Here is a 15,102-nt window from a genome sequence, read left to right on the forward strand (position 1 = left end):
CTAGCCATAGGACAGCTTAGCAGTTTTTTTTTCCAGCACTCATAAGCTCTGCATCTGTTTGGTTCCAGTGCTTAGAGTTGGTGGAGCTAAATGTTTCCATCCATTTCTTAACCACTTGCACAGGACAGCTTAAACAGAATTAACAACATCTACATTTTCAACATTAAAGGAGAAATTCATTAGAATTCTTCAAAAGTTAACTGTTTTATTTTTGGAATGTGGTCCTTTGGTTGTCACACCTTTATGCAAATCAGGTCAATACCCCTGTAGAAAGCAGCTTCGACTTCATTGTTTAGGTCTTTCTTGAACTCCGTGGACTCCTGCCAGTTTATTGAGCTGACCTGATGTGAAACTGGCTTCTTTGGAATTTTCTATATGTAAAGTGTATCTGATGATGTATTTTCCATACACACAAACCTGTGGGTCATCAGATCTGAGACTGGCACTACATAATATTCATCTTCAAAGGCCACCTCCTTTCCCGTAATGCTGTCCATACCAAAATCTCCTCAGATCTTATTTGCTGCTCTTCACTGTCCGAAATAAGTATTTCCTCTCTTTCAAGGAAAAAGAAAAAGGAGGATTCTTGTCTGTAGCAGTGCTTTATGTGCTTACTCGAATTTGCGAGTTCTGCTTCCCCCTACCTTCAGATTTTTCCGGTTGTCTGTGTTGAGAGCTTTTGTAAGTGTACTGCTTTACTAGCCTTAGGCAAAGTTTTGAATTGCTAAATTGTTATCATTAAAACTATTGGTTACATAGAATCTTGTTTTGCTTGTCTTGCTGATGTTCCCTGTTGTTCTACTTCTATATTGTGTATACTGTGTTGGGGGTTTCCCATCTGGATTCTGATTGCCAAGTCTGGGTCTGAGCATTGGTCAGGTATTGGGTTCAGTTGATCATGAAAGGAATGCTTCCTTCCTCTTACTCCTCAGGCTTCTGTTCTGCCTTCTGTATCAAAAAAACTGATAGAGACACAAGGAAAAAGATTGAGACAGGATAGAGAAAAAGAGTGGAACATTTCTCCCCAGGCCTGTGCTGAAAATAGGCTCTGTCCTTGTCAGACTTTCACAGTCAACGGATGTTAAATAAGTAAAAAGAGAAGAAGGCCAGTAAATGGCCTGTTGACTTCTCTGCTGTTGAGATTAAACCGAAGTCCTCAAAATCTTCGCCCTCCTCAACTCAGATTGTGAATCTTGAGTTGACACCCTTTTGGTACCGATCACTGCTGTTGCTGCCATTGGTGTCACTGCCACTTGGGTCTCTGCAGTTTAACATCCCAAGCACCTTTTTTATCTGTGGCTCTAAGTCGACTGCACTTCCCATTCTTGGCCATTGCTCCGTATCCAGCGTTCTCCATGAAACCTTTCCCTGCTCGGGTCTTGTCCTCCCCTTTTCAGGGTCCAAGAGGTAGGGAAACCAATGCACTGATTTGTCAAGCTGTCCTTGAAGGCTTCTTCATGATCTGCAAGGTTCAGTCTTTGTTAAGGAATATGATTTGGATAAGCTGAGAATCTTTTTGAAGGCCCAGATGGACCTGGGGATCATTCTATCCTACTCTGTTCGAAGAGTAGAGAGCTTCCACTTTACGGGTTGCTCCTTCTCCAGGCCATCCTTTGGCACCAGTGACTCTGGATCTGACACCTACTTTGTTGCTCCTATATTGCTGCTGATAGCTTGGCTGACTTTGTTGCTGAACTCCACCTTGAAGTATTAAAATATGGAGCCATTTGCATCCTGGAACAGCAGTGTCAGGGACAAAGACCAGGGATTGTCCTTGCTCATAAGTGCTTCAGAGTTTTGGTCCCACCAAAGGATAGGTCCTACTGGAGTAAAGGTCCAGAGGTTGATACTGTTGTCTGTGCAGCCACAAAGAAAGAAGTTTCTGAAGAGAATGCTTTGTTTTGTCTGTTGAACAAAGAGTTGTGCTGAACTATGTGGCACACTTGACTAAGCTTCGGAGTGACTTACCACCAGCTTAGTGATTATCTCAACCTTCAGTGGAGTCAAATAAGACCTTGGACTCAAGTTGGCTACCCTGTTGTCTATATTGAATGTTTTCATACAACTTCTCTTCAGTACAGCAGATCGTACAGCATGCATGTTAGACACCATCATTGCAGTCTGCCTTCATGCCTGGATGCTCCTGTGTAATTTTGCAGAGTGCTTTAAGGCATCCTTCCTTAATGCCCTCTAATAATGGGTCTGGCTTTTTGAATCAAAAGTTAAGGACACACTGACCGGGAACAAACAGGATGCCAAGACGTCTGTTTTTTCCACCTTGCAGAGGACCTTCTTAAGAAACTGGGTTGGGGATGGCTGTACTTCCACAAGTCACAACAGTTTTCTCAAGGCACTCCTGGTGAAGTGCTCACTGAGGCAGAGGGGAGAATTTTAATGAACTCTGTACATAGGGAAAGGGTGGTCTGCAGAATTAGATTGCCCGAGAACCCTTTGCTTGTAAGCCCTTCCAGTGTTTCTGAAATCTTGCACAACTGTTGCACTCTGGAGGCAGTCTTGGGACACTTGCCTTTCCACCCAAAGCTTGGGAGGCCATCACGTTGGATGGCTGGGTATTGAGTCATTTCCAGAGGCTACACCATTCCCTTTCAGTTTACCCCAAGTCTGAGACAAAATCACCTCCAGACATACCATCCCCCCAATAAAGGGAAGTAGCAGCAGAGATTCAAATGCTGATGAATACAAATAAGTCATCCGAGAGATCCCCCCCCCCCACCAAGCCAGTGAGAATGTGGGGTCTATTCAAGATTATTTCTGGTGCCAAAGAAAACTAAGGACCTCAGACCCATTTTGGACGTAAGCAAATTAAATGTCTTTGTCAAACAGACAAAGTTCTGGATAGTGACTGTGCAGTCCATTTTACCTTTACTGAGGAAGGACGATTAGATGTGCTTGGTGGACCTCAAAGATGCTTACTTTCACATAAAGGTAGCAAGGCATTGCAGGAGGTTCCTGTACTTCAGGCTGTGGAATAGTCATGACCAATTTCGAGCATTGCCCTTTGGTGTTACCACAGCTCTCCTGATGATCTCTAAATGCATGGCAGTGGTAGCAGCTTGGCTCAGACTGCATAGATTCCAGGTCTTTCCTTTCATGGATAACTTACTCCTTATGGCGACTTCAAAGGTTTCATTGGTCCAAGCAAGAGACTCTTTGCTCCATCTTTGCTCATCCTTGAGCATTATAGTCAATTTCGGCAAATCCAGTCTGGAACCTGTTAAAGCTCTAGCATTCCTCCCTTGTCATGGTTATCCCTACGACATCAGGCCAGTCACATTCTGCTGGTTCAGGGGCCTTCTCCTGTGGTTTTTCATCATCTTGGTCTGATGGATGCTACAATCTCTCGTTCCTGTAGCCAGATTCTTTGAGGCTTCATTGGACTCTTGAAGATCAGTGGTCTATCACATCTTACAGGATGAATTTTCTTGTTCAGCTCACCAACATTTGTTATCACATTTCATGGTGGCTAATATATATGTCTGCAGGATGCTGTTTTGTTCTCCCACAGCTGCTGGCCATGGTGATCATAGACATTTCCCTCCTGGGTGGGGGCATTACAAAGGTAAAACTGCCAAGGTACCTGGTCCCTGTCAAAGGTCCATTTGCATTCCTAGCATTGCAGGCTTTTCATGACTGCCTTCCCAAAAGTGTGATCTCCATCTGGACCAATGACATGGTGATGATTTGGTACATAAACAAGGGAGAACCCAATCCTATTCCCTAAAGAGTCCATGAAGGTGTGTCAGTAGACTATGTACTTACAACACTTTCTGGTGGTAACCGTGCATATTCTGGGGATATCCAGCATTGCAGTGGACAAGTTGAGCATGAGCAATCTGTCTCACGAGTGTTCGTCAGTCTGTCAGTGTCTGCACAGATTTTAAGCCACTGGGGCCAGCCATGGTGTGATCTTTGCGACCCCTTTCAATATCAAATGTGTGAAGATAGGTGAAGGCCGCCAGCCTAGCCAGATAGAATTATCTACAGAATTCTGTCATTTGCAAATATTAATGTAAACCACGGGCTTGTTCTCTTAAATGTGAAAAGACTGCATTGGGTATTGAACTGCAAAAATGTAACGGTGCACTGTGCTGTAAGAAAGCTAAGTCAGGCATTTTATGACTGTCTTTGATGTCAAAATTCAGAGCCGATATGTCTAGAGGGAGGCATCTGCCTATTGTTTTAAGACCAGAGTTAATGGCTAGAATTTGCATGTATAAATGTCCTTTATTGCTCTGGTTTCTGACCAGGTGTAAAGAATGTAAATGTAGATGTTCTTCATGTTTTACTGTTGCAGTCATCACATTTGGGTTATCCTTGCCAGGGTAGCCCTTGGCCAGCCTGAATACCAGAGACTTAGTATTTCTGCGTCAGTTGCTGTTGCTTGAGGACTGACGTCAGGTAGTCAGTAGTATAAAGAAAGGCAGCCGACGTCATTACATCAGTCTTTCTTGCCATGCAGCCTGAAGCAGAAGCAGTTCGCACGAGTGCCGGTCGGCCGCTACCTGAGTTTTCGTCTACCAAATTGAAGTTGAAGTCTTCTAAAGCTAAGTATCCTGTTGGGAACACTTTTTTCTTGCACTAACCGATGTTAGAAAAAGTTAATTGCCCCACCTGTGGAAAACATACCACACAGAGACTTCCACTCTTACTGTGTCAGTTTTGGGCCCAGACCACAACATCCCTCGTTGTCACTTCTGTGCTTTGTTCAACGCCAGAACTATCCATCGTCTGGCCCTTATTGTAGCCAGATATTTTCGCTTGCAGTCCTCTAATTCCGATATGGCTTCAGTAAGCCATCCGACAGCAGATGTACAGAAAAAAACATAAAGATAAAGACAGAGACAGACTGCACAGGTCCAAACCTGCCGACAGCGCTTCTGTTAAGCTAGTTATCCGGTCCTCATTGAGGTGCTTTTGCAGCCCCTGATGTTGATTCGCAGGCCACTATCGAGACCCTTGTGGAGTCTGATTATGTTGCAAAACTCTCTTTTTCGACTAAGGATCCTGTGGTTGTCTCCACCTTGGATAAGTCCAGAGCCAAAGATTAGGCTCTGGCTTCCGAGGAAGTCTTTCGCACTACCGAATCTCGACACAAACAGACGTCTTCTTTCGCAACTACCGTTCTTTCTAAAACTACCGAGTTTCTTGGGCACTGGGTACAAACCACAGCCAAGAAACCGACGACCCACTCTCAGGCACCTGCTACCTTGCCTCAGTCTTAAATGCTAAAATGGCAGAAGACCTTATCATGCTGATCAGGGGAAGCCAAGCTACCCCCTCCAAAAGGAAAAGAGGTCTGTCCCCTGTAGTTTTGTCTGAACAAGAATCCGATGAATCTGATGCATCTGAATATGAAGACATGCAACCCCTCTCCACTTATGAGGATACTGATGCAGAGGATTCCATTCCTTCAGCCTCTCCCCAGAGGATTTTTCCTTTGAGGAAACCATCCATACCTTATGGGAGCATTCCAGTGGGAGAGTCAGGACTACCCTTAGTCTAAAAAGAGACTCGGAGAATTCCTAGATCTTCCTCAACACAAACCTTTGGCCACCCCCCCCCCTCGTCCTGGAGGTTGTGGAGGATGATTTCCTCAATTCTAGCTTGACTCCTCATGCCCTTCTTCCTGCTCCCAGAAAACCAGACTGGTACTATAGCATCCCTGGCACACACAAATATCTTCTACAGCTGACCCTGAAGTAATTTCTCAAGGGACAAAAGGAATTAAAGCAACCTTTGCTAAGAATCCCACCCCCTCAGACAGGGATTTCCAAGCATTGGACAGATTGGGTAAGAAAGTATACACCTCAGCTACTATTGCTGTCAGGGCACTAAATTGTCAGTTCCATATGCTGAAATTTCAGCAACATTAAACAAAAAATTTCTTCATTTCCTGCTTCGGCACAATCTAAAGATTTACAAGAGTTAATGCATTTTGCAAGTCAAGTAACTAAACACACCTTGCACTGTGGTTTTGACACCCTAGAAGCTCCTTGCAGGGCAGCAGTCACTGGATCTGTCATTAGAAGGCATGCATGGCTTAAGGAACAGCCCCTGCCAGATCATGTCAAATCTAAATTGTTGGATGCCCCCTTGCACAAAGATAACTTATTTGGCACGAAGACAGAAGAGGGTTTGAAAAAGATGGAAGAAAAAGCAAAATCTATGCAAACAGTTAAGGATTTCTTGCAGGTCCAGCCCCCTAGGTTCAGCAGGCATTGTCCCCTCCAAACACTGGTCCTTTCCTGCTGCCAGTAAACTGGCCCAGTCTAGGCCCCGTGGAAGCAGACCCCCCCCCCCCCGACAGCAAGCCCCATGGAATACAGAAATCTAAGCTGTGGACTACCTCCACTTCTAAACCAGGGAGGTCTAAGCTACCCCCTTATGGTAAAAACTCAAAATGACTCCTCCCCCCTCCCTCTGCCCACCTTCACTTACCCCTAGGAAGAAAACTCTCCTTTCACTCAAGCACCTGGGCCACCATTACCAAGGCCCACTGGGTTCTGAACATTTGTGTCTCAGGGATACAGATTTTCCTTCCACACCCTTCCAACCCCAAAAGGGTTCCCAGATCTACCACCAAATCAGTGGGCAGAGGCTCAAAACCAAATCCTTTCCCTGCTCTCTGAGGGTAGTAGAGCATTTCCTGCAGAACAGATAGGCCAAAGTTTCTACTCCAGACTTTTTCTGGTGCCCAGAAAAGAAGGCACCTGGTGCCCCATTCTCGATCTATCCATTCTAAACATCTTCCTGGTGATCCCAAAATTCAAAATGCTCACCCTCCAGCAGCTGCTACCCATGCTTTCCAAGGACGCTTGGCTAGCCACCCTAGATCTAAAAGAGGCCTACCTCCACATTCCTGGGTTCCCAGATCTACCACCAAATCAGTGGGCAGAGGCTCAAAACCAAATCCTTTCCCTGCTCTCTGAGGGTAGTAGAGCATTTCCTGCAGAACAGATAGGCCAAAGTTTCTACTCCAGACTTTTTCTGGTGCCCAGAAAAGAAGGCACCTGGTGCCCCATTCTCGATCTATCCATTCTAAACATCTTCCTGGTGATCCCAAAATTCAAAATGCTCACCCTCCAGCAGCTGCTACCCATGCTTTCCAAGGACGCTTGGCTAGCCACCCTAGATCTAAAAGAGGCCTACCTCCACATTCCTGTCCAGGAATCATGCAGGAAATATGTCCGCTTCAGGGCAGAATCTCAACACTTTCAGTTCTCTGAACTTCCCTTTGGCTTATCTGTTGCTCCTAGAGTTTTCACATAATGTCTGGTTCCGGTCATTGCCTTTTGCAGACAAATAAATATTCTGATTTACCCTTACTTAGACGACTGCCTTATTCAGGCAGACAGCCAGGAGAAGCTGCTCAAGCACCCGGGCTTTGTAAAGACCCTGCTAACCTCCCTAGGGTACACAGTCAATGAAAAGAAATCCAAACAGGTGCCCACCCAAAGGATAGCAAGTCTGGACACAGCTTCCCAGATGGCATACCTTACTCCAGAGAAAGAAATTTTCCTGACAAACTGCTTCTCTCAACTAGCCACAAGGCCCCAGCTAACTGCAAGGACGATCCTGTAAGCTCCGGGGTTCATGGCATCTTACATACTACTCATTCCATATGAGGAAACTTAAATAGTACCTAAAGAGCCTTTGATGTCAACACTCTCAAGACCTGGAAACTCTATAATTCCTTGCCTCAGAAAAGATTTTCTGTGGTGGGCAACAACATGCTCCCACAACAAGGGAATGCCTTTCTCCCCACCCAAATCCTCCCCACAGATGAATCAGACTATACTTGAGGTGCACACCTGGATGGCAGGTGCATACAGGGCCAGTGGAGCCCACAGCAAATCACTCTGCACATCAAAAAAGAGATGATGGCTGTGCAGCATGCCTTGATAGCTTACAGGCTCCTTCTCTCCAGGGGCTCTCCTGATCAAAACAGACAACACCACTGTGATGTGGTACATCAACAAGCAGGGAGGGACTCACTCCTACCGTCTGTGCAGGCTGGCCATGACCCTTTGGCACACAGCCTCTGCCATGCAACTACACCTGTTGGCACAATTCCTACCAGGCTCTCTCAACTCTCTGGCAGACCAGTTAAGCAGAAATCTTCTGGACCCACATGAGTGGCAACTCAACAGAAGTACCTTCACCCTAATAACTCAGAAATGGGGAACCCCAAAGTCAACCTCTTTGCCTTTCACACCAACAATCGGCTCAGCAAATTCTGCACTAGGGAGCATCACTGCATGGCTTGGAAAGTTGGATGCCCTGTCCTTCCCCCCTGGGTCAGTCTATCTGTCTATGCCTTTCCTCCCCTACCTCTCATCCCCAGGGTACTGCTCAAAATAAGGGAGGAAAAAACAGAGGACCATTCTCATAGCTCCAGACTGGCCCCTGCAGCACTGGTACACCTTGCTGCGCATCCTGCCCTTGCTGCCCCCATGGCATCTTCCTCAGATTCCAAACCTCCTGACCCAGAGGGAAGGAGTTCTTGCATCCCCAATTGCAGACACTCAATTTGGCAGCTTGGCTTATTCCCTAACCCCCGAACCAATCTGCTAACCTCATTAAACAGGTTTTGGATGTTATCCATGAGGCCAGACAGCTTGGCACCGGAAAGTCTTATGCTGATAAATGGAAAAGGTTTTGCACCTGGATCCAGGCTAAGGGAGCTAATACGGCACAGCCCTCCCTTCCTCTCATTCTGGATTACATAGCTGACCTACTACACAGTGTCCTCTCTTTCTCCTCTATAAAAATTCATGCCTCTGCTTTTTCTGCTAATTTTCCCATTCAGCAGCCCCTTTTCTCACACCCTTTGATCAAACAGTTCCTAAGAGGGGCTAGCAACTTGAGGCCACCCAGAAGGGCACCAACACCAGCTTGGGACCTCAACTTTGTTTTGGAAAAGCTCACCCTGCCCCCTTTTGAACTAACTTCTTCTGCAGAGCTAAAATTTCTCTCCTGGAAGACAGCATTTCTTCTGGCCATCACTTCAGCCAGAAGAGTCTCTGAGCTGCAGCACTCGAGGCTGTGGAACCCTTCATTATCTTCCATGCAGACAAGGGTATCCCTCAGAACTAACCCATCCTTCATGCCCCCAAGGTGGTGTCCAGTGTAGCTTTCAACCAATCCATTCATTTGCCCACCTTTTTTCCTAATCCCCAGAACAAGGGGGGAAAGGATTCTTCACTCTCTAGATGTGCACATATAGACAGGACTAAATCCTTCAGAAAGTCTGATCAATTGCTGGTTAGCTTTGCTACAGGGGCAGAAGGCAAAGCCATCTCCAAACAAACCATTTCCAAATGGATAGCGTATTGCATCCATTTCTGCTACAAACAGCATGGAAAGCCTCCCCCAAGGGGGTCAGGACACACTCCACCAGAGCAGCCTCCAGCTCTGCAGCTTTCCTCAGAGGAGTCCCCACCAGGGACATCCTGGAGGCTGCCACCTGGATATCTGTTCACAATTTTACCAAGCATTACCACCTGCCCCTCTTCACCAAATCCAGGGCAGGGTTTGCCTATGCAGTCTTGCAGGGCATCCTAGCCAGCCCCTAGTTTTATTGACTGTCTCCACCGTTTTCCTCAACTTTGGGAATCAACCCAAATGTGATGACTGCATTAGTGAAACATGAAGAACATAGTACAGTTGTGTACCTACCATAAATGTAGATGTTCGAGTGTATTCACTGTTGCAGTCCTGGTTACCCTCCCTCCATCCCCCTTTCTTCTCTTTCTGCTTTTATTATCTTTCTAACTTGTTCTTTCCTTACAAGGGACATATTGGTATTTATTTTCCACTGGTGGGGTTTCTTCTACCAGAACCTGGACTCCTCCTTGGGGGCTCCTGACAGGTTAGGGCAAGAAAAACTGATGTAATGGCGTCAGCTGCCTTGGTTTGTACTACTGACAACCTGACGTCAGTCCTAAAACGACAGCAACTGAAGCAAAAATGCTAAGTCTCTGGTATTCGGGCCGGCTGAGGGCTACCCTGCACGGATAACCCAAATGTGATGACTGCAACAGTGAATACACTCTAACATCTACATTTATGGTAAGTGTACAGTACTGTACTTTTCTGTTAGCCTGGAACACCAGAGAAGTGTGAAGAATGATGTCATGTGAAGCAGCTCTGTGTTATCAATTTAAAGACAGAATCCGAGAGCTCTGAGCATTTTGTGTTGAGAACATTCAACTCACCACTTTGCCTGTTCTATGTGTAAGTTATTTAGAACTGTGTTTTCTCTTGGTTATAGCTGGGAAATAAATAGGAAGATTAACTAGTTTGTTTTTCTGTGATGTCAGAACTTTTCTGTGGTATTATTTTACGTATTTCTCTATGATATCTGAACTCTTGACTAGCACTGTGTAGTAAGAAGTATTGTCTTGTGTTTTTATTATTTGGTAAATATTTTTAAACCTTTCAACTGTGGCTGTTTTGTATAGAGATAATATAAGCTCTGAATACATTGCATGTATATAGTGATGCTGTACCAAGTCACTCCAAATAAGTCTTGACTGTTAGCTTACACTTAACCATTTGGATAATAATATTGCACAGTAACAATTGGACACCCTTTTAAGGGCCTTTGAATAGCTGGTAAATATCAGCTGGGTGGTGACAGTGGTTTCTACCGTATAGTCTGGGTAAAAGGGGCACAGCTGGAGAACCTGAGCCAGCCTTCCCCAGGAGTGTGTGTGGTTGTATAAACTCTTATCTCAAAGCATGTGTGTCAGCTACTTTGGCAGGTATATGAAGCACTGGTTGGACAGGGAGGGTGCTGAAGGTTTTAGCTTGCCCACTAGGCTGAGATCTGGACCCTATAGCTGTGTCAGTGGGGAGTCTTATTGGGGACCTGGAGAGAAAGGGAGAAACCAGCCCCAGACTTGACTGCGATCCCTGTGTGCTCTTGAGAAATTGTAGTTTACTTTGTGTGTACTTATTATCCTTTCCCTATATGGACACCCCTCACTGGTGTTAGTGGAGAGGATTAAGGCTCCTTGATTGCTGGGCCAGTGCACGGGCATCCCAAGATTCAGCAGTCTTTTTGCCATTTTCCTTCCCAGGGGACAGTAATTGAGGGATGCTGTACAGCATGTTTGGGCCCTGCGTCTCTCTAACGCCTTTCCTTGATAATAAACTTTCTGCAGAAAGTAGCCCATTGTAGAATGACCATAATTCTTATGGCTGCCATCTGGCCCAGACGAGTCTGGCTCCCCTTCCTGTGGCCTCACCTGTTGCACCCTTCTTGGGTTCTGGATTACATTCCAAATTTGATATCCCACCCCTAAGGCCAGCCTGAAATTCCTTATTTTGACCCACATGTTTCTTTCATTTCCAGTGATGGCCAGTTATTCAAGGCTTTCTTGAAAGAGCTGTACCTATCCTCTTCTCAGAAGCCTTCCACCAGAAAGGTTTATGGTAGTAAGTGAAGAAAAATTCAAGTTTAGGCTACTTCAAAGGGCTTGGATCCTTTATCTGCCAAATTAAATGCAATCTTAGATTTCCTAGCTAGTCTTAAGTCTAGGGCTAGGTACTTTACTGTTAGGGTGAGCTGTCACAGGTATTCCAAATTTCCATATGGGCTGAGACCATCTGCCAATTGTGTCTCTTAAGATTATTAGAAGCCTTTTTTGAATGGTACCTGCCTCTTATTCAAGTGTGACCAGGACCTCTTTTGAACTTAGTGCTATAGTTTCTGTTATGGAAAACATTTTTTTTAACTGCAGTTGCTTCAGTCAGGCAAGTCTCTGAACTATGGGCCTTACGCCATATCCCATCTTAAATTATTTTTTGCAAAGACAGGGTGTCCTAGACTAATCCATCCTTCCTTGTGTTCTCTGAGTCTCGTCTGAATTAATCAGTTAAGTTGTCAGTTTTCTTACAAGTTACAGTAAGGAGAGATTTTTCGACTAGCATATGTCCGAATCACAAAACATTGAACACACATACACGAAAGCGCTTAACATCGAAAAGCGCTTCCGTGTATGTGTAGTTCAAAAAAAAAAAATCTACGTTTCTGCAGGGGGGTGACCCCCCACACCCCCCCTACTTTATTATTCTCACTCCGAGATTGCACTACAGTGGGGAAAAGGGAATTTTCCCGTACCCGCACTGTAGTCTGATGTACAAAACAGGCACACATACACGGAAGCGCTTGTCGATGTTAAGCGCTTTCATGTATGTGTGTTTGATGTTTTGTGATTCGGACATATGCTAGTCGAGCATGTGTCCGGATCCTATATATATTTGCCATTTGAGATTCTTTATGGACAGGACCAAACCTACTTCTTGTGTCCTTCTCTAGAGCCAAGCTTGGGAAAAACCAGTTTTTATGGCAGTTCTTTTCCAAGTGGCTTTCTGATGCATACCCTTTGTTTATACCTTGAAACGTGTTTGCATACATGCCATACCAAAAGCCCACTCTACTAGGGCAGTATCTGCTTCAACTGCCTTTTCTGGTCAAGTTTCTTTGAGTGATTTGTGCAGCGAATACCTGGTCTCTCATACTTTTGTGTCCTATTATAAACTGGACATTTAGTTCAGATCTGGAACATCTTTTGGCTCCATCATTTTGTGAAACATTATCTCCTTACACCACCTAACCTGCCTTGCTAGGGACTGTGCCTCACAGGTTGAGGCAGTCATTAAAGACATTTGATACAATAGTTATGTACTTACCATGCTAGATCACATTATCTTTTGTCTGATGTTCTTCGTGTTTCACCGTTGCAGTCATTACCTTTGGGTTATTTGCTTGCAGTAGCCCTCAGTCGGCCTGATTAACAAAGTCTTTGGTCCTGCTTTGGATGCTGTCCCTTCTTCCATGACATCAGGTCGTCAGGGGTATAAAACATGCAGCTGACGTCATTACATCAGTCTTTCTTGCTGTGCGGTGTCCGAAGCAGAAGCAGTTCGCAAGTGCCGGTCGGCTGACTCCTGAAATTTTCGTTTGAGTTTCAAAATCGAAGTCTTCAACTAAAGCTAAGTACCCCGTTGGGGAAACTTTTTCTTTCTCCTTACCGATGTCAGTAAAAGTTAATAATTGCATTACTTGTGGAAAGCAAATACCTCACAAAGATTTTCATTCGTACTGTATTCCTTGCCTGGGCCCTGACCCCGACCTTGCTGTCGGTATTGTGCTTTATTTAATCAGCGCACTATCCGTCTTCAGTATATTTCCACCTCTAAATATTTTGGTTCTCTGTTTAATTATCCAGAAATGTCGTTGGTTAGCCATCCGACTACCGGGATTCCAAAAAAAACGCAAAGATAAAGCCAGACCATGCTTCTAAGCCAGTCACCAGTTCGCCAGTACTCAGTGAGGTGCTTTTGCAGCCCCGATACCTGCTTCTTCTGATTCACAGGCCTCTATTGAGACCCATTCACAGTCCAGTATGCTGCAAGATGCTTCAACTGTGGAACCTGTGGATGTCTCTACCTTGGGTGGGTCCGGAGCCGCTGTGCAGTCACCGGCTTCTGAGGGTGTATTCAGGCCTACGGACTTGCATATTAAACCAACGCCTCCTTCATTTAGGCCTAAATCTCTACCTTCTAAGAGACCTAGGACTGAAGTTGTTTATGAATCTTCTGACCAGGATTCTGATTTTTCTGATTCTTCTGATGATCTGGATTTGCCCTTACCTACTTATGAGGATTCTGTTGCAGAGGACTGTATTCCCTCTGCTTCCCCTCCAGAGGATTTTTCTTTTGGTAAAGCCTTACATACTCTAAGGGAGCATTTCCACTGGGAAAGCGAGGATTTTTCTGATTCAAAATAGAGGCTTAGGGATTTCTTACTCCTGCCTCAGCACAGGCCTTTAGCTATACCTCCTGTACTAGACATTGTTGATGATGCCTTTTCGGAATCTAGTTTGGCCCCTGATTCTTTGCCTCCTGCTCCCAGAAAACCTGACCGATATTATAGGGTTCCTCATTCACACAAGTTTCTTTTTAAAAATCCTATTGCGGATCCACAGACTATTTCACAGGAACCCAAGGGCATTAAGGCTTCTACTGCTAAAAATCCTACCCCTTCTGATAGAGACTCCAGGGCGCTGGATAGATTGGGTGAGAAGGTTTACACTTCTGCAACCTTGGCCATTGGGGCTTTAAACTGCCAGTTTCGTATGTTTAAAATATCAACAACGTATTATTGGTTGCTTAAACAGAAAATGAGATTCCTGACTGTGCTGAAAATAAAGAATTACAGGATTTAATGCAGTCTGCTGAACAGGTTGGTAAACATACTTTGCAATGTAGATTTGATTCATTAGAGGCCTTTTGCAGGGCTGCTGTTACTGGGTCTGTGCTCCGAAGGCATGCTTGGCTTAAGGAGCAATCTTTGCCTGATTATGTTAAAGCTAAACTGTTGGCTGCTCCCTTAAATCAGGACCACCTGTTTGGCAACAAAGCTGAGGAAGTTCTTAAAAAGATGGAAGATGAAGCTAAATCTATGCAAACTGTTAAAGATTTCTTGCAAGTTCAGCCTCCTAGGTTTAGTAGGCATTGGCCCTTTAAGAATTGGTCCTTTCCAGCCCCTTCCAGGTCTTCTCAAGCCAAACCCAAATGCAGCAGAAACCCCAGCTTTCAGTCCCAGGGGACACACAAGACTACGCAGTGGGGGATTTCAGCACCCATATGTGGGAATAGTATGACTCCCCCTATGGAAAACCGTCTCAATTACTTGCTTTTAAAACTTCCAAGCACTTCCCAACTGAAAGCTCCTTTAGGTGGAAATATTGGTCTGCAGGCCAAAAACTGGGAACTCATTGCCCAGGACAAATGGGTTTTAAATATAGTGTCTCAAGGATACAGATTTCACTTCCACACATTACCAACACCAAGCGGGTGGCCAGATCTACCCCCAAATCAGTGGGTAGAGGCCCCAAATCAAGTTTTCTCTCTCTAAGCATGGGGGCTATTCAGTTGGTACCAGAAGAGGAAAAGGGACAAAGTTTCTATTCAAGACTTTTCCTGGTACTCAGAAAAGGCAATACATGGTGTCCTATCCTGGACCTTTCTACTCTAAACACCTTTCTGGTGATTCCAAAATTCAAAATG

General features: G+C 45.0%; 1 protein-coding gene across 1 annotated transcript in view; it reads left to right on the forward strand.

The window, feature by feature from the left end:
• CREBRF (CREB3 regulatory factor) overlaps nt 1-15,102 on the forward strand; it is a 504,903-nt gene that overhangs the window by 340,756 nt on the left and 149,045 nt on the right. The window lies entirely within an intron of this gene.

Source organism: Protopterus annectens, chromosome 4.part0 (assembly GCF_019279795.1).
Source record: "Protopterus annectens isolate FY-2018-M chromosome 4.part0, PAN1.0, whole genome shotgun sequence".
Taxonomy (NCBI): Eukaryota; Metazoa; Chordata; order Ceratodontiformes; family Protopteridae; genus Protopterus; species Protopterus annectens.